The sequence below is a fragment of the Chiloscyllium plagiosum genome, unplaced genomic scaffold (assembly GCF_037043375.1).
Source record: "Chiloscyllium plagiosum isolate Xiang-an unplaced genomic scaffold, Cpla_swu_hap1 HiC_scaffold_25, whole genome shotgun sequence".
Taxonomy (NCBI): Eukaryota; Metazoa; Chordata; class Chondrichthyes; order Orectolobiformes; family Hemiscylliidae; genus Chiloscyllium; species Chiloscyllium plagiosum.
In genome coordinates, this window is record NW_028270163.1 from 52,689,592 (window position 1) to 52,713,936 (window position 24,345).

A 24,345-nucleotide genomic window follows, 5' to 3' on the forward strand; every position below is an offset into this window, starting at 1 on the left:
AGGTGGAGGCAAAATACAGTCCTCTCATCCTGGTCATCTCGCAATAACAAAATAAAAACAGAAAGTGGTAGAGAAACTTAGCATGTCAGGTAGTACCCTTGGAGAAAAAGCGGAGTTAATGTTTTTGGTCCATGAGACTCCTCACTGTAACAATGGCTTGTCAGCACCTCCAGCCAGTCCTGTATAGCAATTTTTCATTGGTAACGTTGTCTCTGATGTCAGCATTTTATTCCAGTCTTTCATTGAATAAAAGGGATTACTCTTGAGAGTAGGTCTTGACTTTGCCCAATAAAAGGAAGAAATGACAGCAGTAGTTACAATTTTATTTAATCAAATCAATAGGTTGGTATAGAAGATGGCAACTAACAACAAATCAAGGAGCAGATTGAGAAGAGCATCTGACCAATGTAAAGGAACAGGCAAGTGTAATATAAGGAATTAAGAGAAAAAATTGCATTTCAAATTTGCCTTTGACTCCACAATATCCTAAAGCACTGTGCAGCCAGTTAAATATTTTTGAGGTGTAGATGCTAATAATGCTGGGAAACGTCATCCAATTTTGACATGGAAACATTTGAGTAAAGAAAGTTAGATAAACAGATGATCTGTTAGAATAATGTAGGATAAAAATGGTTCATGTCGGATAAATGTTGATCATAACATGTGAAGAATGGCCCTGCTTTTCTGCAAATATAGCCAAGGAACTTTTGCATTAATCAAATTCCTTAAAAAGTAGCTTCCCACAAGTTAAGTACCTCCTCAGTATTCAAGGTGATGTGTTAACCTGGATTACGTTCTCATGTCAGGCGTGTGGAACACAAACCTATAAGGCAGAATTGAAGTTGATACATGTACCAGAAAGTAGGGCATGTGTGTGACCAGCCTGTAAATTGCATCTCAATATCACAGTTGTTAATGTCAATTTACTTTTCTTGAATACTCAGTTTATCTATATTATTAGCTGTTAAAAGAAACAAGCTATAGATGTGTAGATGCGTTTTGATTAATGATATTAATTTTGATTTTTAAAATAATTTTCTTCCTCCGGGTGGCACTGTTACCTCCATAAAACAATATCCAAGGCTCCTGTTATTCTTGTTCCAGAGTATTGTTACATCAGCTCTTTGGAACTAACATCGCCAAAAGACACATTGGCAATAAATTTTCCAGAGTTGTGGCCATTAAAATGGCTTACCAACATTACACAGCATGATCTACAACCATGAAAAATTATACCATATTAACTTCAATCATTGCCTTCATCATTATAGGTCATTTCTTGAGATTTGAGATTATTTTTGCTGATTTAAGACTGTTGGGATCACCAATTGTGGTGGCATTTGTACCATTGCAGAATGATGCTGGTGTATTAGGAAATCATCAAGGAAACACATGTAAAAGAGGCAACATTACCTCTTCTAATTATGGTTGATAACTCTCGGCCATAAGTCATCAGTTGTGGCTCATGTCACTCTCCAGAGACTTAAACATAAAAACCTATAGGACACTTCATGTTTTGAAGATGCTGCTTTTTGGACATGAAACTTAGGCCTACATGTAAGAGATAGGTGGACATTAGAAACTTTGTGTTGCTATTTTAAAAAAAATAATAAGGGAGTTCTGCCAAGTACCCTAACCAACATTGCTAAAAGAAAACATTAAATAAAAACTGAAAGATCTCTGGGTGTTGTAAATCAGAAACAAAAACAGGAACTGCTGAAAAAGCTAAGCAGGTCTGACAGTATCTGTGAAGAGAAATCAGTTAACATTTCGGGTCCAGTGAAGAAATAATTATCACATTGTTTGTGGGATTTTGTGCAGATTGGCTGCTGTATTTTCATCATGGCAACACTGAATATAAGTAACTCGCTGGCTGTGAAGTGCTTTAGCACATCCTAAGGCTATGAAACACTCCACAAATACTGCTAATGTAGTCAACTCAGCCACATTAGGGAGATTTAAACAATCCTTAGATAAGCACATTGATGATTTTGGGATAGTGTAGGGGGATGAGCTGAGAATAGTTCACAGGCTGGCGCAGAATTGAGGGCTGAAGGGCCTGTTCTGCGCTGTATTGTTCTATGTTCGATGTTCTATATAAATGCAATTGTTAACATAATTTAACATTTTTTGTTGAAATTGAAGCTAGCCCATATTTTGAATATTTAATGTAATATGATTTTGATTGTTATTTATACTTATTTCTGATACTAGAACATAGAACAGTACAGCACATTATAGGCCCTTCGGCCTTTGATGTTGTGCCAACCATTTATCCTACTCTTAAGATCAAACTAACCTACATATCCTATGTTTTACTATCATCCATGTGCCTATCCAAGAGTCGCTGATATATCCCTAATGTATCTGACTCTAATACTACTGCTGGCAGTGCATTCCACACACCCACTACTCTGTGAAAAGAACCTACCTCTGACATCTCCCCTAGACTTTCCTCCAATCACCTTAAACTTATGCCCCTTCACCATAGTCATTTCTGCCCTGGGAAGAAGTCTCTGGCTATCCGCTCTATCTATGCCTCATCATCTTGTAACCTCTATCAAGTCACCTCTCATGCTTCTTCATTCCAATGCTAAAATACTAATCGCATTTATTTCAAAATATAAAAATTCTCATCTTATTTTCAAATCCCTCCATGGCTTCTCCCCTCCCTATCGCATAATGTCATCCAGCATCATAACCATCTGAGAAAACATTGTATACCCAGAGGTGTACCTTTCATTTTACCTGCCTTTAGCTGCCAAATCCCTTATCTCTGAAGTTGCATCTTTAAACTTTTATCTCTCTTTCACCTTTCGGATGGTCTTTAAAACCTATATCCTGACGAAGCTATCAGTTCAGCTGTGAGTTGCTGTTTGGTGCTGATCAACACAGAGGTTCCTCACAGCTAGCGGCGAGCTGTAGTACCTGCTCTGACTGCTAGGTCAAGCTTTCTCAATGACTAGCTTGTTTGGTGTGTTTGGTAAGATGGGAGGCTAAATATTAATGAGGTGAAGATGCAAGATGCCCTTGTTTGAGAAAATTCTATCAATCTCAGTCCTGAAAATTTTCATAGTCCCCCATCCCCCACTGTATTGATTGCATTTTGGAGAGAGAATTTCAATTTTCTACCATATTTTTCCTGAAAAGCTGCTTTCGTATTTCAGTTCAAACTGACCTAGGTGTAATTTTAAGATCATGTCCCCTTGTTTATGGCTCCTCTTCCACAGGAAATAGTTTCTCCATATGTACACTGCCAAACTTCTCAAACACTTTAATCATTCATAAAATCTGTCCTGAAGCTGAACTCGTGACAAGTTTATATAAAATTGATCACAAAGTGGGTGGGGCATTCTTTGGCTTCAATAGTCCTGGCTACATTAATCATGTTTTATGCAAGGTGACCCAGTGGCTCAGTGGTTAGCACTGCTGCCTTGCAGCACCAGAGATCTGGGTTCAATTCCATCTGCGGAGACTGTGTTACCAAAAGAGAAAATGCTGGAAAATCTCAGTAGGTCTGGCAGCATCTGTAAGGAGAGAAAAGAGCTGACGTTTCGAGTCTAACTGACCCTTTGTCTGTGTTAGTTTCCTCCCACAATCTAAAGATGTGCAGGTTAGGTGAATTGGCTATGCTAAAATTGCCCATGGTGTTCAGGGATGTGTAGATTAGGGGCATTAGTTATGGGTAAATGCAGAGTAATAGAGTAGGGGAATGGGGAGGGTGGGTTACTCTTTGGAGGGGTGGTGTGAACTTGTTGGACCAAATGGCCTGTTTCCACAGTCTAGGGATTCTATGATTCTATGAAAATCCACTCTGTCATTGGACTGTAGAGCCAGTGGATCAATAATTAAAATGATGTTCTTTCTGATTTCTGACCTGAAATTAGAAAATTGTTGATGACTCAAAGTGAGTGATTCTCTGGCATCAAAGATATAACAAGCACCTTGGTGGTGAAGGGAATGAATGTCCATAGATGTGGTGCCAATCAAGTGCACTGGTTTGTCTTGGATGTTGTCAAGCTTCTTGAGTGTTGTTGGAGTTGCACTCATCCAGGAATATGGGAATATTCCATCACATTCCTGACTTGTACCTTGCACATAGTGGACAGGCTGTGAAGAGCCAGGAGGTGAGTTACTTTCAATAGACTTCTGAATTCCAAGATGCTGTAGTGCTGCAATTTTTAATTTGACTGGTGGTGAAGTTCAGTTGCTGCTCTATGGTATTCTGAAATATGTTGAGGGATTCAGTGACAGTAATGCCACTGATCATCAAGGGGAGATGGTTATATTTTCTCTGGCCTAAGTTTTTTTTTGGCACTTGTGTGACATGAATCACATGTGTCACTTTTCAGCACAAGCCTGGATTTGTCCATTTTTTTGCATATGGACACAGACTGGTTCAGTGTCTCAGGAGTCATGAATGATGCCAAATACTGCAGAGATGTCTGAGGACTTAGATGACTGGCATCCAAAGAAAACCGCCTTCCTTTGTGCTCAGCATGACACCAATCTCCATGCAACTCCCCACCTTCCACCATCTCTGATTTTCATTGACTCTTAAATCTTCAATGCTGTCTTGATGTTAAGGACAGCCACTCTCACCTCACTTCTGAACTTCAGCTCTTCAGAAGCCTTGGTTCAAACATGGACTAATTAGGTCAGGAGCTAATTGCCCCTTGTGGAACTCAAAAGTGCCCATTTGTGAACAAGATGTTGCTAAGCAAGTACTGCTTTATAGCTCTGATGATTACTCCTTTCATATTTTTGCAAATGATTGAGAGGAGACGAAGGTGATGGAAATTGGCAAAGTTGGATTTGTTCTTTTTGTGGACAGGACATAACTTGGCCTGAGGTTACAGATTATGATTGCATAAAATTCTGCTGCTACTGTTGGTCCCCAGCACCTCATGGATGCCTAGTTTTACGTTGCTGAGATTTGTTCAAAATCTATCCCTTTAGCTTGGAGAACATACTCAGTGTGATATAGGACATTGTCTCACAAGGACGGAATGGTAGTCAGTACAACTGGTACTGTTGGACAGCAGATGAATCTGTGACATTTAAATGAGTGAGGATAAGTTCAAGTGGGTTTTTTCCTCTTATTGGGTCCCTCTGTTCATCTTGAGGAGTGGCTTCGAGTTCTCCCATCCAGAGCATGTGTGTCCATATATCCTTCAGTTCTTTGTCCAATTAGTGTTCAACATGAAGCAGCTGAATGGGACTGTGGTCATCCACAGGTTTCTTTGCCCATGTGTGGTCAGATACCAATAAATGCCATGGGGTCCAGAGACAATGTTGACTAGATTCCTGCCTCCTCTGGAATGGTGGTGGTTAAGGACATAAAAATTGTACTTTGCAAACAATGACTCTATTAGCTCTACCAAATCTGGCTCAAACCATCAGTGGCTAGACAGGACAACGTTACAGGGACCAGAAAGCTGGGTTTCCTATTGTTGTTTTCAGTGTCTAAGACAATGCCAGGTGATTCAATGAGTTTCATTCTTTCTCTTAGGTTTTGTAGAGATTTGGTACAATTGAGTAGTTTGCTGGGCCATTTCAGAGGGCCTTTAAGAGTCAACCATGTGACTGTTGTTTACCACAGAAGGATAACAGGTTTCCTTCCCTAACGGACATTACTGAACCAGATAGGCTTTTATAATAACGTTAGTGGTTATGTGGTTGTCATTAGGCTGGACTTTTATTCAAAATATATCACTTCATTTCACCACTTGCTGCAATAGGATTTGAACCCACGTCCTGAGAGCCATGGTCTCCTCCATGTGGACCACAATAGTCCACCTCAGCATTCTCTCACCGCATACACATCAATTGTCACACTGCTGCATGACCACAGAAAAGTGATTATGTCCAGGTTTGCCAATTCTTGCATCATGTTTTAGTTTGGTCCAGATGGACCATCATTGCAAGGTAAAGCAAGTTTTGTGGTGGTAATGCAAGCAAATGAATAAGAAATATACTAGAACCTGATGGATGAAGCTAGTATTTTACAGAAATATAAGAGACATTTCAGCCCATTGTGTCCATGTGAACACTTCACAAGAGCAGCTCGGTTAGTCCCATGTCTATGCCTGTTCTCTATCGACCTGCAGGGTATTTTCTTCAGCTGCTTATCTAATAGGTCAGTGCAGGATGAAGAAACATTATTGGGAAGGATGCTGTTCCACACATCTCATATCTGGCAATATAAGTTGACCAGAGGCTTCAGACATAAATCACAATCACAGAAATGACCCTCAATCCCTCTACAGCATTCTGGTTGGACCCACAGGCTGATCTGCAGCATGACCAGTGGCAGAATGACATCACCAACGACAAGGTGAAGCAATAAGGATGAGTGATGAACTTGGCCTATCTCAAAAGAAACCAAAAATATACAACTGCCATGTGGAATGGGAAAATGAATTTTTGTTCACATTTGCAAAAGATAAAGACATTTGCCTGATACGTCACCAAAGTTTATCAATAAGTAAAAAGGGAATTTGGAACAATGCCAAACAATGATACACATTAAATTCAAGGATAGCTTTCTCCTGAACAGTAGGCTTTAGACAAAGAAAATTGAAACACTGATGTTGATGTTTTGAAAGCTCAACAGTCATTTTTTTAAGCCAGCAGCAAAAGGCAAGATTCACACTGAAGCATCATTTCACATTTCCCATCTTCTGGCAAAACACAAGAAATCATTCACAGACGGCAGAGTAATTAAAGAAGCAACTGTGGCCACAGCTTCTTTATTCAAAGACCTTAAGAGCAAAGGAAAAAAGGGGCTCCTGCCCCACTGAACTCATCTCTACCTACCTCGACACTGTCCTATCCCCCCTAGTCCAGGAACTCATCACATACGTTCGAGACACCACCCACGCCCTCCACCTCCTCCAAGACTTCCGTTTCCCCGGCCCCCAATGCCTTATCTTCACCATGGATATCCAATCCCTCTACACCTCCATCCGCCATGACCAGGGCCTCCAAGCCCTCCGTTTTTTCCTCTCCAGACGTCCCCAACAGTATCCTTCCACCGACACTCTCATTCGTTTGGCCGAACTGGTCCTCACCCTTAACAATTTCTCCTTCGAATCCTCCCACCTCCTCCAGACCAAAGGGTTAGCCATGGACACACGTATGGGCCCCAGCTATGCCTGTCTCTTTGTTGGCTACGTAGAACAGTTGATCTTCCGTAATTACACCAGCACCACTCCCCACCTCTTCCTCCGCTACATTGATGACTGCATTGGCACCACCTCGTGCTCCCGCGAGGAGGTTGAGCAATTCATCAACTTCACCAACACATTCCACCCTGACCTTAAATTTACCTGGACCATCTCTGACACCTCCCTCCCCTTCCTGGACCTCTCCATCTCCATTAGTGACGACCGACTTGACACTGACATTTTTTACAAACCCACCGACTCCCACAGCTACCTGGATTACACCTCTTCCCATCATATCTCTTGCAAAAATGCCATCCCGTATTCCCAATTCCTCCGCCTCCGCCGTATCTGCTCCCAGGAGGACCAGTTCCACCATAGAACACACCAGATGGGCCTCCTTCTTTAGAGACCGCAATTTCCCTTCCCAAGTGGTTAAAGATGCCCTCCAACGCATCTCGTCTACATCCCGCACCTCCGCCCTCAGACCCCACCCCTCCAAGCGTAACAAGGACAGAACGCCCCTGGTGCTCACCTTCCACCCTACAAACCTCCGCATAAACCAAATCATTCGCCGACATTTACGCCACCTCCAAAAAGACCCCACCACCAGGGATATATTTCCCTCCCCACCCCTTTCCGCCTTCCGCAAAGACCGTTCCCTCCGTGACTACCTGGTCAGGTCCACGCCCCCCCTACAACCCACCCTCCCATCCTGGCACTTTCCCCTGCCACCGCAGGAACTGTAAAACCTATGGCCACACCTCCTCCCTCACCTCTATCCAAGGCCCTAAAGGAGCCTTCCACATCCATCAAAGTTTTACCTGCACATCCACTAATATCATTTATTGTATCCGTTGCTCCCAATGCGGTCTCCTCTACACTGGGGAGACTGGGCGCCTCCTAGCAGAGCGCTTTAGGGAACATCTCCGAGACACCCCCACCAATCAACCAAACCGCCCCGTGGCCCAACATTTCAACTCCCCTTCCCACTCTGCCGAGGACATGGAGGTCCTGGGCCTCCTTCACCGCCGCTCCCTCACCACCAGACGCCTGGAAGAAGAACGCCTCATCTTCCGCCTCGGAACACTTCAACCCCAGGGCATCAATGTGGACTTCAACAGCTTCCTCATTTCCCCTTCCCCCACCTCAACCTAGTTTCAAACTTCCAGCTCTGCACTGTCCCCTTGACTTGTCTGGACTTGTCCGACCTGCCTAGCTCCTTTTCCACCTATCCACTCCACCCTCTCCTCCCTGACCTATCACCTTCATCTCCTCCCCCACTCACCCATTGTACTCTATGCTACTCTCTCCCCACCCCCACCCTCCCCTAGCTTATCTCTCCACGCTTCAGGCTCTCTGCCTTTATTCCTGATGAAGGGCTTTTGCCCGAAACGTCGATTTCGCTGCTCGTTGGATGCTGCCTGAATTGCTGTGCTCTTCCAGCACCACTGATCCAGAATGCCAGACTACTCAGACCCCTTGGCATCATGGTAGCCCACAAACTCACCAACACACTAAAACAGCAGCTAATGAACTTGAAAGACCCTATACAAACAACAAGCAAAACGAATGCCATTTACAAAATACCTTGCAAGAACTGTAACAAACACTACATTGGACAAACAGGCAGAAAACTAGCCTACAGGATACACGAACAACAACTAGCCACAAAAAGACTTGACCCACTCTCACTAGTATCTTTACATACAGATGAGGAAGGACACCATTTAGACTGGGACATCAGAACCAGCCTAGGACAAGCCAAACAGAGACACGCACGAGAATTCCTAGAAGTATGGCATTCCAACTGGAACTCTATCAACAAACACATTGACTTTTTACCACCATTTACCACCCCCTGAGAAAAAGAACAAGAAATAATGTCACCACAAGAAATGGCATCACCAACCCAAGGAAACCCAAATATATAAATAGAAACAGGCTACACCACCAGTGCTTCATCCAGAGGCTCACCGAAGATGTTACCTAGTATGGTGACGAAACATCTGAAAAACAAACCGTCCAGCTCAGCAAGCAAACCTACATCTAGAACCTTAAACTGAGCTACAAATCTTCTCAAAACTCTCAGTGATCTTATGTATGAAAGGCTTGGCGACCACTACTCTGAAGCATTATGCTGGGCCTCTGGAATACTGGTCCAGTGACATTACTATGATGCCAGTGTCTCCCCAGTTTGAACATATTATAATGAATTGCCTGCTTCTCTGCTGGAAATCATTTTTAAATTGTTGGAAATATATAATGTGACTTATTCATGTACAGATATATATAGATTAACTTGCTTCATTACCAAAACAGTGTGCACTATCTTCAGGATTCACTGCTCTAATTCACCAAGGCTCCTTTGATAGCACATTCCAAATCTGAGACCTTAACCTGAAAATCCCCCTCCAAGAAATAAACTATTCTGGTTTGAAAATGTATCTTTCAGCACCACTTCACCAAAATCCTGAAATCATAGAATTTCAACTTCCTAAATACCTACCCAGCTAGCCCCATTCTCCATTGCCCTCAAACATATATCCAGCTCTACTCTCTCCCTAACAGCACTGTGGATTCTGTACACCTCATAGACTGCAGAGATTGAAAAAAAAAACTCAATTCACCACCTTCTTGAGGGCTATAAAGGATAGACATTGACCTGGCCAGTAGTCTTGACATCCAATGTACATTGTTTTCAAAAGTCACATTTTAATTAATTATGCCTGCAGTAAGTTAGAGAAAGAGATTGGAAGTAGAGAGCCCCTGCCACCACTTCAGCTGCGACTTCATTTCACCTGTCTCAGTTATTTCTGCTCTAGCCTGTGGCTACTACCCTTCACCTGCTGTCCTAGCCCCTCACCTGCTGCCCCAATCCCTCACCTACTCCAACCCTTCACCTACTGTTCCCACCCCTCACCTGCTCCAACCCTTCACCTGCTCCAACCATTCACTTGCTGCCCCAACCCCTCACCTGCTGCCCCAATCCCTCACCTACTCCAACCCTTCACCTGCTGTTCCCGCCCTTCACCTGCTCCAACCCTTCACCTACTGCCCCAGCCACTCACCTACTCCAGTCCTTCACCTACTGCCCCTGCCCCAGCTCCAACCCTTCACCTGCTGCCCCTGTCCCAGCCCCTCACCTGCTCCAGCCGTTTACCTGCTGCTGTTGTGGATATCTTTTTTAAGGGTGCGCTCCCCTGGAAGAGCTCGCGCAGGCGCAGTGGGCCAGCCTCCCACAATGCCTCGGGGGACGCTGACAAGTGGATCCAAGATGGCGCAAAAGTAAAGGCAAAGGTAGGTGCGGAGTTGTGTCGGTGTCTGAGCAGCTGCCGGCTCTGGGTTGGCCGCTCCCTCGGGCCTTATGATGGTTGGGGCCAAGCGGTGGGAAGTCGGCGAGGGGCATGATTTCCTGTGCTGGCGGAGCTGTCAGTTTGTTGTTTGAGGGAGGCGGTTGGGGTCGGTGTTACTGAGGCCGCCTTTAAATCCAAGGCCTGGGGATGGTGATATCAACAGGCCGGCTCCGTCGCTCGCTCGCTCTCTCTCTCTCTCTACCTCTACCTCTACCTTCAGTTAACGCCGCCGTGTTTAGGAGAGAGATCTCGCTCTGGGAAGTGAAGGCCCAGGGCTTATCGTGGCCAGAGAGTGGATCGTGTAAACAAGTGGCAGCGGTGGGGCTTCCGAGGATGGGCTGGGAAGCATCGCCGTGCACTCTCCACATTCTCTCCCTTTCCCTCCTCCCCCCGTTATGTTTGTGGTGGGAACATACTTCACCTTTACTATTACAGGGGTCAGTTGTTAGAACACTGCCTCGTCGCTTTTTTTTGTTTACCTGCTTGCTTTTAATAAGAGCTGCAAAATCAAACTATAAAGTAAGCAAAGCTTTGTTTAATTAAAGAAAAGTTTCTTCGCGCTGGTGCTGCACGATTAATAAAACCTATCCCTGAAGGCGAACTTTTCATCCAGTCTCATTAACGTTATTCTATGGACACTTGTTTTGAACTCGGATTCCATTACTGTGATATTACATCACTTAGTAGCATTCACCGAAACTTTTGCCAGTTAAACTGAACTGATCTTTGTAGTTGTCCTGCTAATAAAGGATTTAAATATTTTTGCAGATCTTTTGTGAAATAATGAAATTTAAAATTTCAAACATAATATTCAAAATATGAACTTTCTAGTTTTTGTTTCCAGCTCCTGGATTTGTACATCTGAACATTTGTATGCATTGGAACAATAACATCAGCTGCCTTTATCTTATTCTTCAGCCTTTTTTTTCATTGGATGTCATATTACTAAAATAAATATTTCCAACTCTTTATGTAAATGTACTTGAGTTTAATATGAGCAGTCCACTCCCATCCCTCCCCTCCACAAACCCCTGGAGCTATTCTCTTCAGCATTGCTATCTCTTACCTCTTGATCCCAATCAGTTTATCTTTCTTCACTGTCCACTCGCTGTCAACTGAACCTTCATAAAATACCTTCATAATGAGTGTTTATTTAATTACACCTTGTTAATGATTGAAACATGCAAAGCATGAGGGGATTTGGCAGGGCAGATGTGGAGAGGATATTTCCTCTGATGAGGGAATCGAGAACTGGGGTTACTGTTTAAAAACTAAGAACTGATCATTTAAAATGCAAAATGGTCAATATTGAGCATCCTTGGACTGCTCTTTCTGAAAAGATGAGTATTTATAAGGCAGAGCAAGATGGATTCTTGATAAGTAAGGGTGTGCAAGCTAAGGCAGTCAGGAATGCAGATTTGTGGTTACAATCAGACCAGCCATGATCTCATTGAATGATGGAGCAAGTTCAAGGGGCTGAATGCCCTACTCCTGTTGGTTGTATGTTAACATATTCTAATCTGAGTCGAGAGTGTGGTGCTGGAAAAGCACAGCAGGTTACGCAGCGTCCGAGGAGCAGGAGGTTTGATGTTTCGGGCAAAAGCCCTTCGTCAGGAAACCTGAAAAGTCGATTCTCCTCGGATGCTGCTTGACCTGCTTTGCTTTTCCAACAACACACGCTCGACTCTAAATTTCCAGCATTTGCTGTCCTTACTTTTGCCTATATTCTAATTTGATGCATTGATTGTTGTGGAAAGGCTATTTGCAGCATTTTAACAAACAAACTACCTGAATTATGGTCTTTTCCCACTTTTGCATGCTGGTGAGGTGACTTGCATTGATGTTTGTTTTGAATGTTGCCCTGGGTATGCTCCAGTGACTATTTACTTGTCTTCCTACTTCTCTATTTGATACCCGCTGTTTCATGCCAATGAACTGATTGTATGAACTTGATGCTTTTCTTCTTGTTCTAATTTGGATGAAAGTGGCCACTTGAATTTTCATCGTATTACTGTATGATACACAGCACTGGTGCACCGCTGTGCTTACTGCCACTGAACTCAAGAATACAAGTGATCAATTTATTATGTACCAACCAGACATTCTGGTCAATATCTGCTGACTTAGGACACACGAATTGGCAATAACGCGATTGAAGAATGTAAGACCATTATTTGTTGAATGTGAACTTTGCTTACCTGTATTGGCTATAATGTGATTCCGGTGTCGTTGGTTTAAATGGTGCTGCTGTTACGCGGTTTTCTTACAACGCAGGATCGCAAGGGAATGGAACTATCGCCTTATATCAGAACAGACTGTTTGTTGGCTTTCATTCATTCATTTGTGTGTAAAGGAGTTCTTTCCTTCTGTATTTCTGTATTACCCCTCTTCCTCTTTCAGTGCCTCCGAAGCACTGTTCCTGCTAAGGTGTGCACATTTGGCAAACCAGAAAGTATTGCATAGGCCTTAATGTTAAAGCTACATATATAGTCTGAGGAATATTTTTGTATAGTTTGTTCCAATTTACATGCTAGATTTGTTGCTATTCTCCACAGATTTTATAAATCAAGCTCCTCTGGATTGTTACCTACAATTTGTTGAAAAACAACCTGAGAAATAGTTTTAGTTGATTCATTCTTAGCCAGTATTGCTTTGACTGGTATTGGTTTAGCAGACCTGAATTCTGTTGGTGATGATTTAATTTGATCTCGGAAAAGTATTCTGAGAGATGCAAAGATCATGTCAAATTTCATCCCTAAGATTGTGTAGTAGGGCATGTGTTTTTATGAAATGTTTTTCTTTGACATTCCCAGTGAAGCAGGCAACTATGGAGAAGGCAAGTGACATTTTAAAATCTGTGGATGGCTCCAACAATTGATTACAAAATAATTGTTGAAGACCAGTTGAAATTTTAAGCTTCGAGTTTGCTGTAATGTGGCCATATTACTGTAATTCAGTGTGTTAAATTTAATTGCTGTATCAATATAAAACTTGCATTAAAAGAATTGGGAGTCCTCCGACATGTAGATGCTGCCTGTAGTTACTAATACATTTATCTTGCCCTTATCATTTGTGGTGAGTTAATTAATTTAAGCTGAGAATGCTTTTGGGTACTGAACTTGGTCGTCATGTCCTTGGTTCAAAAAATTGGAATATCAGTCCGAATTGCTGTCTACTGTGTCTCATGGAAAAGTACACATAGGCGGTGGCAGAAGTGGGAACTGCAGATGCTGGAAATTAGAGTGGTGCTGGAAAAGCACAGCATGTCAGGCAGCATCTGAGGAGCAGGGATATCGACGTTTAAGGCAAAAGACCTTCATCAGGAATGCCCCTCATTCCTGATTGTAGGGCTTTTGCCCGAAACGTCGATATCCCTGCTCCTTGGATGCTGCCTGACCTGCTGTGCTTTTCCAGCACCACTCTAATCTTGACACATAGGAGGTGGCCCAGTGAGAACTGGATTGAGCTTTGATAGTTTCTGTGCTAAAATAGTAAATTTGCAGAAGATTTCTGAAAAGAATTGTGAAAAATTCAGTGTTTACAATATGGGACCTATCCAAGTAATAAATGGGAGATGTTTTATAATGTACATTTGTCACTGTAATTTTGACAAGTTCAGTTTTATTGTTTAATTGATTGAGGGGTATTGTTTTGAAATTTAAAACATACGTTTTTTTGTGTCTTTTGCAAATTAATTTTAGAATGCAATTTTTATCTGTTCTTTATTTCCTCGCTCTTCCCTTCACTCGCACCTTTGCTTTGTCCTGCATTCTTTGGCAAAGCTGCACATTACAGTTAAGAAACAATCCCCGAGACTTATGCAAGCATTTTCTTCATGACTTGGCTGGTAATATTAATTGTCATTTGGTTCTCTGTTTATTTCTAGTGGCAGTAAATACCAGGCATTCTTTAACTTTTTAACTAGGTTCTTACCTTCAAGGTAACAATTCTGATGCTTTCTGTTGTTTTTACATTGAGGAACTTAGGTCACTCCCACTTCTGGCATATTAAATTATATATGCCGTGTATCTTTGTATAGTCGCATGCTCATTGCATTCTGATTACTTTATTAAGTTTTGGTTAAGCCTTTAATTTGGTTTAGGAATTTTAATGACTGCAGCTGTTAAATATAAGCACAAATTATCTCCCACTCTACTGTGGTATTGGCTCTTTGCTGATGTAAAGTGTAGCTTTCTAGTATTTTATCTTATTCAAATATTGTGGCAACTGAAACCCAACATGAATGTCCACATATGCATTTCTGTGAAGTTTAAAGGCATGAGTAGCAAGCCTGTCTTTTTTTTAATCTGCCCCTCTAACCTGGAGTGCTGAGGCCAATTCCAATGCCTTTACATATGTAGTGGTTGAGATCAGCTGATGTAGTGCAGACTGAGAATCAAGGCTTGTACATTTGCTTTGCTACTCATTGGACAAACTCAGTAAGTGATTAACGTAGCTAAGACAATCTCTAATGGCTCAGTTTTCAAATTGGAGCCAATGTTTATCTTATATTAGCACCTGAAAACAAAATCCCAGGTGTTCTACCTGCGCAAGTCAGAATTAATACATTTTGAGCAATTCTTTGCCTTTGTTCTGATGTTATCATTATGTAGTCCTTTATTTAAAGTGTTTGATTAAACAAAGGTGTTTGATTAAACAAAAGTATTTGAATTGAACAAACCAGATTTTTTTGTTGTAGTTTTTGTTACTGTTGAAGTAATGTTTCAAACTGGACTGTAGATTTTCGGCATGTTCCCATAAAGGAAGTGTGGGCATGTTCCAGTCAAAACAGATTAGAGATGTATACTGAAATAAGTGTAATATAATCTGGCATTAGTAGGATTTCAGTAATAGATAATGCTAGGCAAGTGAAAGCTTGAGCCGTGACAAACGCTAAGCATTGGATATTATTCTTACAAATAAAAAGTGAAAATGGAGTGAAAACTTTAAACTAAGTGGTACTACTGTATACTATGGGTTAATGATGTAATATGTGATGATGGGTTTAATTTGAACTGACAGAGCAGTCTTCACTCAAAATATTTTACAGCATGTTTAACTCTAGGTTTTGAAGCAAATTAAGCTCTGGGCAGCACTGCAATTTTGGAAATCCTTGTAGAAAACTGTTATCAGTGAAGAAATATTAATCTAGTTTGTCCCCAGTTTTGTTCTCATGCTTTCTAAGTGAAAGTTTATGGATGTTTGAGCCCAGTTTTTTTATTCCATCTGGGTTTAGTGATCATGTGCAATAATCTATTTTCTATGTTCTAATACTGGCTCTTGACTGGCCAGGTGAATATTGGAAGTGATCAAAATTGCCCCACAGGAGAATTCCACATGATTCAACAGTCACTCACTGTTACTGAATTTAAATTGAAGACTGTATGTCTGACCTCCTCTGAATTATTGGACAATTCTCAAGTGTGCAAACTCTCTCCATGTTTGAAATCTATTATTTCAATATGCTTTTCAAAAACCTATCAGACCTCAGTATCGAAAACCAAATGCAAATCATATCATCCAGACTAACTCTCTCGTTTGTGTCTTTAGCTATACTTTGGAGTGTTTGACATCTGAGTGGAAAGTGCAGTTATTTTTGAATGCTTTCAAACTCTGAGAGTAGTGATACTAGATGGTATGATGCACATCAGTTTCATATAACGTGAATTGAGGTTCTGTGCTCAGCAGCTCTTGTGGCTTTTGGAATTTTGTTCATAATTTCTAAAGAATATGCTTCAATAATGCTCCCTTTTTACTAGTTTGCTTTTCATTCAAGGAAGGAATTAGTTTTTTTGTTAAATGGTAATTGTGACACACACTTTTTGTCACAATTACCATTTAACAAAAAAACTAATTTTCCTGCATTGCTACTGAGAGAGATGAGTGACTGTCACTAGTACATAGGTTCAAGCTGCTGTCTATCTTTGAAAATATTACTAAAATTAACAAGGTGAATTTTTTCAACAAGAGTGAGGATAAAGCTGAGTTTAATGTTACCCTCATCCAATGTCTATAAATGTGGATTTCTCTCTTGAATGAAGGAGATCCCACTTTTAGAATTAGGTTCATTGTCCTGTTCTCACATGAGTGCAGTGAAAAATTTACAAAGGCACAACTTACACTGTCATCTTAGGTACAAAAATACAACGGTACCAGATTGTAGGAATAAATTAGCAATATTAGTATTATAAACCTTTGTGCCATCTTACATACAAGGAACCTAGACACATAATATTAGGAATAAATTAGAAAATAAAAGAAAACGTTCAGTATTACAGTCCTTCAAACAGAGCAGACCGGGCTTTGCCTCCAGACTCTGAAGTAGCAGTGGACTTCTGTCACATAAGGGGCTGCATGCAAGCTTGAGTTGGGAATTATCAGGAAAGAAAAGAATACCATTTAATCAAGCTAGGGAGATAGAATATTTGGCAGCACTTATTGAGCAATTGTTGCATTTTAATGCGTAGTTTAATATTGAAGTGAAAGCCATTTAGTTTCATTGGTTAGTTATTAATTTTTTTGGTAGTAGTAGATAGACACTGGAACAGATATAAAGTACATATTGATATATATCAATTTCATCCAGTTATGAGGTATTATAAACAAAATCCATCAAATTGTGCGCATGTGAAATGGCATGTGGACTTGTTTCAAAATGAGCCACTTAGGCTATTGTGTAATGTTTATATGCAAATTATAAAATTGGTCATAAAATTGTCACATTGTTATTTAAACATCCAACTAGTTTACAAATGTTCCTTGGAATGGTCTAAATATGAATCAATCTCATGCCATTGTGCTTGACGTTAAACTACTCTTTGAAGTAGTCAAGTGAGTTACTTTGTTCCATCAAACCACCTGGAAGGCTGAGTAAGAAAACCACCAATTCAAGATAACTTGAGGGGCAATTTTTTTTTCATATTTATGGGTTGTGGATATTGCTGGCAATACCAACATTTGTTGCCTTTTGTTTGTTGCTGTTGAGAAGACGGTGATGAGCTGCCTTTTGAACTGCTGCAGTGTATATGGTATATGTTGGTACTCGCATAGTGTTGTTAGGAAGTTTGTTGTTTCCAAGTCTTGACACTGCGTCAGAGAAGAAATGGTGATATAGTTCCAAGTCAGGATAGCATGTGGCTTGGATGGAAAATTGTAGGTGATGCCGTTCAAGTGCTTCTGCTACCCTTGTCTTTTTAAATGATAGGGACTGTTGCTGTGGAAGGTATTAATGGTGGACCCTTTGTGAATTGCTGTAGTTGCATCTTCTGGGTGATATACATTGCTGTCACTGAATGTTGGTGTTGGAGGAAGTAAATGTTGATTTGGCTGCTTATTCCTTTAAATGAGCAAAGAACAGTACAACACAGGAATAGGCGCTTTGGCCCACCAACTCTGCACCAACGCATGACACCTTTCCAAACTAACAATCTTATAGTTACAGTTCTCATCACTTTAATCTCTGCACATTCATGTATCTGTTAAGATGTCTGTTAAACATTGCTGTTGTATCTGCTAGCACACTTCCTGTGGCAACTCATTCCAAGCAATTACCACCCTCTGTTTGGAAAAAAAATTGGCTTTGATCTTTAAACTGTCCCTCTTTTATCTTAAGCCTGTGTGCCCTAGTAATTGATATTTCTACCCAGGGAAGAAGACTCCCAACTATCCAGTTGATGCATGCCACTCATAATTTTGTAAACATCTATCCGGTCACCCTTCAGCCTCTGAAGTTCAGGTGAAAACAAAACAAGTCAGACCAGGTCTTTTCCCTGGGGTGGGGGAGTCCAGAGCTAGAGGGCATAGGTTTAGGGTGAAAGGGGAAGGATATAAAAGAGAACTAAGGGGCAACTTTTTCACGCAGAGGGTGGTGCATGTATGGAATGAGGTGGAGGAGGCTGGTAAACTGCAATATTTAAAAGGCATCTGGATGGGTATATGAATAGGAAAGGTTGAGAGGGATATGGGCCAAGTGCTGTTAAATGGGACTAGATAAGGTTGGGATATCTGGTCGGCGTGGACGTGTTGGACAAAGGGTCTGTTTCTGTGATTCTAAGTATGTCTAATCCCTCCTTGTAGCTAATATTCTCCAAATCAGGCAACATCCTGGTCAACCTTTTCTGTACCGTTTCCAAAGTCTCTTCATCCTTCTGGTAGTGTGGCACCCAGAACTGTGTGCTGTATTCCAAATGGGGTCTTAGTAAAGTTCTGTATATCTGTAGTATAACTTGCCAAATTTTATACTCTGTTCCTTGACCGATGAAGGTAAGCATGCAATATTCCTTTTTGACCACTATATCCACTTCTGTTACCAATTTCAGGGAACCGTGCACCAGGATGCTTAGATCCCTCTATGTTGATGTTTCTGCAGGCCCTGACATTTACTGTACACTTGTTGCTGACATTAGACCTTCCAAGATGTTGCCCAAGTCTCCAGCCCATCTATACCCTGTTGGACCTTCTGGCCTTACAATCCGCAGCTCCTCCAATCTTTGTGTCATCTACAAACTTACTCATCAGACCACCTCCATTCTCCTCCAGATAATTTCTGTATATTACAAATAACCGGGGTCCTGGCACTGACCCCTGTGGAACACCACTGGTCACAGATTTCCGGTCAGAAAAACACATGACCATCCTTGGCATCCTATATGTCTCTGAAGTGAGTTTCTCACCTCTCTTCCACTCTGACTGACAATTATCTCAATAAAATTGCCTGTCATTGTTGGTGCCTCATCTGTTGATCATTTATTTGCATCTCTATTGATTCAAGACTTGGATCTATTTCAGTGCTCAACTTCATTGAAAACTCTGTGTGAAAACTAAGTTGAATCATCTTATTCATCCATTACTGCGTTAATGTTCCAGTCTGCTTTTAAATTGAAGATTATTCTTGTTTTCAAATCCTTCACCCCTCCTGATATCTGCATCCTTCTCTTTGCCTTCAGTCCTCAAATCTCTGTAATCTCAGTTTTAGCTGCTACTGAGTCCCATCCTCCGCATTTCCATCCTTCATTATTCATGCATAAAATAATTCTAGCTCTTTTCTGAACCAATGCTTTAGTTGTTTTTTGCATAGTGATATTGATTTCATTATACATTTAGAGTCTACAGTTGATTTGCAGCATTACATTAATTATTTGGGGTAACCTGGTTGAAGTTGTTGCACAGGTCTCGCCCAGCAGCTTTACCTCTTACACAAAGCTTGTAAATGTGTGTTTTACTTTCAAAAACTCATGGCCAAAGAATTACAATGGAGTAGATGTAAGTGTCTCTACTGTTTGTATATTGAGTGTGCTGGCAGGAGAACCTGATGTTGAGGATGGGAAGCAGGCAGCTGCTATATTTTTGCATGAAAATATAGCTTGTTAAATGTTGTGATCGTATTTGTGTGAATAGAGAGAAAGACTGATGCTATTCTGTTTCATGCAATCAAAGGTAAGAGAATATTTGATCAAGATATTTAAAACCAAGAAAGGTTTGGATAGATTAAGCAAAGAAACTATATCCAGTGGCTGAAGTGTTTATATTCAGACCTTTTCATTGGCAAAAGAATCAGAAGCGAAGTTAAAAATGTTTTTATTCATCACGTTTTAGGGTTTGTAATGCACTACCTGTGTGTGATACACACAGCTTTAATGCAACCTTGAAAAGGGAATCTGATAAATATTTGAAGTACAAATATTTAGGGGAAGGACATGGAAAAGAGTGCACATTTGGATTAACTGGATTGCTTATCAAAAGAGCAGATACAGTCACAGTGGTCAAAATGGCTCCCTTCCATGCTACACTAAGCTATCAATTGTTAGAAATTAGGAATTTAATTTACTACTTGTCTATCCTCAAAGCTCAAGGATCAGATGCTATTCCAGCTGAGGTCTACAAAATTAATGCTAGGAGTCAATGCCTGGTTAAGAAGTTTACTGAACACTTTGTCTATGTGATATTGAACCAAGGAATCGTTTTGCAAAAATACAAAGATGTCTTCATTACCATCTGTACAATTGGAAAGGAACAAACCACTCTCAATAATCAGAGAAATCTCACTGCATGTACCACTAAAATATTTGTCAGGATCCTTCTGAACACTTGTAATCAACTTGTTGACCAGAACCTGCTACTGAAGAATCGGTACAGTTTTGGAAAATATCAAGAAAGATTGACATAGTTTTGCGGTTAAACAGTTGCAGGAGAAATATCAGAACAGAACATGGACCTCTACTCCACGTTTTTTGATGTGACCAATACCTTTGACATTGAACTATGAAGCCCTTTGGAAGGTTATGTAGGAATTCAGCTGACCAGAGAAATTCATCACGATATTAGCATTAGAATCCCTACAGTGTGGAAACAGGCCCTTCGGCCCAACAAGTCCACACAGACCCTCGGAAGAGTAACCCACCCAGACTCATTCCCCTACCCTATGTTTACCCCTGGCTAATTCCCTAGCCTACACATCCCTGAACATTATGGGAAATTTAGCATGGCTAATTCACCTAACCTGCACATTTTTGGATTGTGGGAGGAAACCCACGCAGACACTGCGACAACGTGCAAACTCCACACAGTTTCCTGAGACTGGAATAGAACCCAGGTCCCTGGTGCTGTGAGGCAGCAGGGCTAACCACTGAGCCACAGTGATGATTTGACAAATCCATGATGGCATTCTTGGAGATCTCCTGGTAGTTGGTGAGTCTTTTGACCTATTTTCACTCACTAATGGAGTTAATCGGGGTTGCTTGGTCATACCTATCCTTTTCAGTATGTTTTATTTCTTGTCATGCTCTCTGCTGTCTTCATTGAAAACTGGCATTGAATTCAGCTATCACATGGACAGGAAGCTTCCCAATTTGAGTCAAGTCCAGTTCAGGATTTCATGATTTCTATTTTGTCAAACACTTTGCAGAGCTGGGTACGCAGTATAGCATGTTCTCCAATGCATGCAACAACTTAAATTAATTGTCTTGTTCACCCTGTTCTCCCTAGCTTCATACCAGTAACTTCAACCAACTTCACTTGATCTATTTGCTGAAACTTTGGAGATCAGATGATAAAACGATATTAGAAACTGAAGTGCTCATTTCAGTTAGCATATCAAGCATTCTCATCTATAGTGAGACAGTCACAAATGGCAGTCGGTTACCAAAGTGAATCTTCTGTGGAAAGCTTGACTCCGCAATGTGGGAGTCAAAGAAAATATTGCAAGGACCCTGCAAGCTTCATTTGGAAATTCTAGTTTCAGTTTCAACTCTGAGAAGCTTGCTCAGGATTCATAGTCATAGAGATGTACAGTATGGAAACAGACCCTTTGGTCCAACTCGTCCATGCCGACCAGATAACTTAACCTAATCTAGTCCCATTTGCCAGCAGTTAGCCCATATTCCGCTAAACCCTTCCTATTCATATACCCATCCAGATGCCTTTTAAATGCTGTAATTGTACCAGCCTCCACCACTTCTTTACAGCTCATCCCATACCCTCTCAACCCTCTGCATGAAAAAGTTGCTCCTTAGGTCTCTTATATCTTTCCCTTCTCACCCTAAACCTATGCCCTCTAGTGCTGGACTCCCCCACCCCAGGGGAAAGACTTTGTCTATTTATCTTATCTATGCCCCTCATGATTTTATAAACATCTATAAGGTCACCCCTCAGCCTCCGAACCTCCAGGGCAAACAGCCCCAGCCAATTTAGCCTCCCTGTAGCTGAAATCCTCCAACCCTGGCAACATCCTTGTAAACCTTTTCAAGTTTCATAACATCCTTCCAATAGGAAGGAGACCAGAATTGCATGCAGTGTTCCAAAAGTGACCTAACCAATGTCCTGTACAGCCGCAACATGACCTCCCAGCTCCTATATTCACGGTGGCTCAGTGATTAGCACTGCTGCCTCACAGTGCCAGGGTCCCAGGTTCAATTCCAGCCTTGGGTGACTGTCTGTGTGGAGTTTGTACATTCTCCCCATGTCTGCGTGGGTTTCCTCCCACAATCCAAAGATGTGCAGGTCCGTTGTATTGACCATGCTAAATTGCCCATAATGTTAGGTGTGTTAGTCAGAGGCAAATGGGTCCAGGTGGGTTACTCTTCGAAGGGTCGGTGTGGGCTTGTTGGGCCAAAGGACCTGTTTCCACACTGTAGGTAATCTAATCTAAAATTTGGATCCATAAAATAATTTTTCTAACAGATGACAGAGTGACAGAAAACACCATGCACTCAGTATAATAGTTGACAAGATGCCAATCCCTAATATTCTCATATGCTTGGTAGCCTTCTTAGTGATGGGTATCTTGGCTGCCATAATTTTCAATAGTGAGTCCTTTATTTACTTTTGTTTAGCAGGAGTGTGGCGATGTGAAGGTTAGTTGTTACTATGTTGCATGCAATTTGGTTTCATAAAGTGAACAAGTGCCATTTTAGCACTGCTTATCCTGCTGAATATTTCCAACAGTTTCTGTTAATATTAATCTTTCATTTGATTCATGTTATTATGGAAAAGCTGTCAGTTAGACTTCATTAAATCTTCCACTGTTTTTCAGTAATGCATATTCCTTGAATGATTTAAGGAGCAATGAGAAGCTATAGAAGAATGGATGGGAAATTTGCTGTTCAACATGAAATGAGAATGCTGCTCGTTCAGAGAAAGGTTAAAGACTATGTACTTGCTGAATCAGAATCAACTAGGAGGCAATGAGGTCTGCAGATGTTGGAGATCAGAGTTGTGTGTGTTGCTGGAAAAGCACAGCAGGTCAGGCAGCATCCGAGGAGCGGGAAAATCGACATTCCTACTCCTCGGATGCGCCCTGACCTGCTGTGCTTTTCCAGCAACACACTCAACCCAGAATCAGAATCAGGTTTGCTTTTGCTGATTATTTAAATCATTTTAAGACATCTGTTTAGAGAACATAGTCTTGACAGCTGACACAAAAATAAGGGATATGTAATGAGTGTAACTTCAGAAACAAAGGGTACTGGAACAGGCAGAAAAGTGATAGGTGAAATGTGGGTTGTGGGTGAATGCATTTTGGGAGGGAAAGATCAGTTCCATACACCCTTGAATTTACATGTGCACACTGAAAAATGCTGAAGGGTATGAATGAGCAAAAATATAATTCAAAATGTAAATATACACAATCTTTGGAGAAATATGGATGTTTGTAGATTACACCATAATGATCAACCAAGTCTTTTAAATTTTAAAAAACTGAATGTCGTTTGAATGGAAATTAGTCGAGCTGCAATTAGAGCACTGTGCAGTTTTAGAAAGTATATTAAAGCCAGAGAGAGCCAATAACCTAGGTGACTGCAATTGTTGCTAATCTATCGGGGATGGGAGATTTGATGTACCGCAGTTTCATGAAAGGCTTATGAGGTAAACTATCAGGAGTGGGTAAACCGATGATGGTTCTATTTCTTATGGGAAAATTAGATAAATATTTGAGCATTCTTATGGGAAAATTAGATAAATATTTGAGCATAGAGCTAAGTAATGCATCCAGTGTGAAAGCTCTAAGGAAAAAGCTGGCGTAGACATCTTTGGTTGCATTATTTCCTGTCATCACCACTGTGTTGTTTCTGTTGTTAATAATCTCACTTGTCTTTCCATTGTAGTGCTGAATCAGTGTCACTTCAGGGCCTTTTACTTTGGAACAGTAAATACTACACTTGCACCTGGTGCTTTAGTTTCAATGGACGTTTGAGAATTTGAGCTAGGAGTTTCCTGAATCAACCTAACAATATTCTCTCAACCAATTCTGACAAAAAAAAATCTGTTTGACTTGCCACCATCTCAAATTATTTGTGGGATATTGCTGTGTAGAAAGTGGCGACTGT

The 24,345-nt window shown here is 41.1% G+C and overlaps 1 protein-coding gene across 5 annotated transcripts in view; it reads left to right on the forward strand.

Moving 5' to 3' along the window:
• Positions 1–10,419: 10,419 nt before the first annotated feature.
• Positions 10,420–24,345, forward strand: part of helz (helicase with zinc finger) — a 276,040-nt gene continuing 262,114 nt past the window's right edge. For all 5 annotated transcript variants that reach the window (XM_043715064.2, XM_043715069.2, XM_043715066.2 and 2 more), the window contains exon 1: positions 10,420–10,466. The gene's annotated coding sequence lies outside the window, so the exon portion shown is untranslated. The remainder of the gene's footprint in view (positions 10,467–24,345) is intronic.